This window comes from Schistocerca cancellata, chromosome 1 (genome assembly GCF_023864275.1).
Source record: "Schistocerca cancellata isolate TAMUIC-IGC-003103 chromosome 1, iqSchCanc2.1, whole genome shotgun sequence".
Classification (NCBI taxonomy): Eukaryota; Metazoa; Arthropoda; class Insecta; order Orthoptera; family Acrididae; genus Schistocerca; species Schistocerca cancellata.
Genome location: NC_064626.1, coordinates 1,235,883,615 through 1,235,885,737, shown reverse-complemented (window position 1 = coordinate 1,235,885,737; position 2,123 = coordinate 1,235,883,615).

Sequence of the window (2,123 nt, the reverse complement as noted above, 5' to 3'; positions counted from 1 at the left end):
ATATTGCGCAATCATTGCAACGTAATACTATAATGATGTACAGTGAAGGATCATCTTAATGGACGTGCTAATGTGCTGAAATATAAGGTAATTTGTATCTGAATTTATGTACCTACCTTGATTTTTCTCCTCATCATAACACCTCTCAGGTTCCTTTCCGTGTGAGCTAAAGTGATATCCGAGTGTTCTTACTATGCCTCTTGAACTTATTAAAAAGATAGTTAAAGTTAATGTGGCAATAGAGTGAGTTAAAGCAAATGTTATTTGCTCAAAATAATTTTCCTATTAAAACTGCTATTTAAAGTGCTGTTGCTAACTTCAGTATTAAAAGTTCTTAAGACTGAGGCTTATAAGGCAAATGATCACATTATTGTCTGTAGTAAATTCTAAAAGGTGAGTCAGTTTCTTGCAATTTGGTCAGTATTGTGTTTCGCTGTAGTAAAAGTGAGAAAGCTGCAGTTGTGAAACGTTACATTCTCATGTTTGCTAAGTGTTTGTCTCTCTTGTGTATTAGAAGTGCATATTAATAATAATGTTATAAAAACCATTCACTTTGTGTAAACCCTGAAAGTAATAGTGTGTTTCGGTATCTGTTATAATTTTGAAAATAGTTTCTGCTGCTCTAACTGTTAGTTTCAGTCTTACCGTAAACGTATGTATGTGTCAGAGTTCATTGCACTCGCGTGTGACAAAGTATAGGTTGTGTTTATTCGTTAAAATTACTAATAACTATTTTCTTAAACGAGAATGTTTATCATTCTCTTGCCTAGTTAGGCTGGCGACCGTTTTTTTTTCTCATTTGAACAGTGCAGATAGGCAAAATTTTGTTTGTTACTGTTCAAATATTTACGTAATTCTGACTTTCACTTCCGATAAGCCACCTCCGTTAGGAACAACACGGTCAACATAACAAAATTTCTCTCAGAGGGTAACACTGCTCTGTTGCTTTGTGCCATAGTTGATTTTACAAAATAGTTTTATGTCACAACCTGTTTCTGGCATTGAGGTTATGGTACAGCAGTAGCAGACGGGAGTGTTATATAGTCCAGAGCCGCCATACTTCAAATGCTTATTCCGTGAAGTGTGTGACAAAGCAATTTCTGTATTAAAACAAGTATAGTACAAACTTCGTTGACAATTAACAACTGGCATCCCTAAAGACTCCGCTTCAGCTGGATCACCACCTAAATGGAACCTGGCGACTGACCGCTACTACTGTGCGACGAAGCACTTACAGCAAGTCACCAGGTTAGTGACACCGCCCAGAGAAGTACTTCCTTCTCGCTACAACGCCACTGAGGGTGTTGTAAACTGGCTGCTCTCTGTAACAAAAAAAAAAAAAAAAACTGAGTGAAGGTATAACAACGAACTTCAACGGATGCCGTGTGACGTCTGCTCCGACCAAATAGAACGAAAAGAAAAAGGGTAGAGTCTTTGATTAGTGATCTGAACGCCCTCAATCCCGGCTTTTAAACCCGCCATTGTTTAAATTTTGATTAATAATCAGCACTGGCGGCCGAAGACTTCCGTCGTAAGAAGTTAACCTCATTCTGCAGCGACCTTGTCAAAGAGGGCGGAGGAGCGGACAGAGATTCAGTGCACTCTCTTGTCCTTGGGGACGGACATTGCCCCCAAAAGCGGAAGAATAAGCAATGATCGACGGCATGAGTATGCAGATGGCAATGGAAACCACTGCGTTAAAGACACAAGAAGTGTATCCACAGGACATGTGGCCTTCATCAAAGAAGGCGAAGTTAATATTCCTGAATTCCAATCACGAACAAGTGGCAAGATGAGAGACATAGAAGTAGATATTCCCGGTGTAGCAAAGCAGTTGAAATCTCTTAATAAAGGGTAGGCATCTGGCCGAGACTGTATACCAGTCAGGTTCTTTTCAGACCATGCTGATACAATAGCTCCATATTTAGCAATTATATATAAACCCCCACTCACAGGAAGTTCCGTACCTACAGACTGGAAAATTGCTCAAGTCACACCAATACCCAAAAAGGGAAATAGGAGTAATCCGCTGAATTATCACAAATGTCGATTTGCAGTAGAGTGTAGGAACATATACTATGTTCGAACATTATGAATTACCTCGAAGAAAACGATTTATTGAC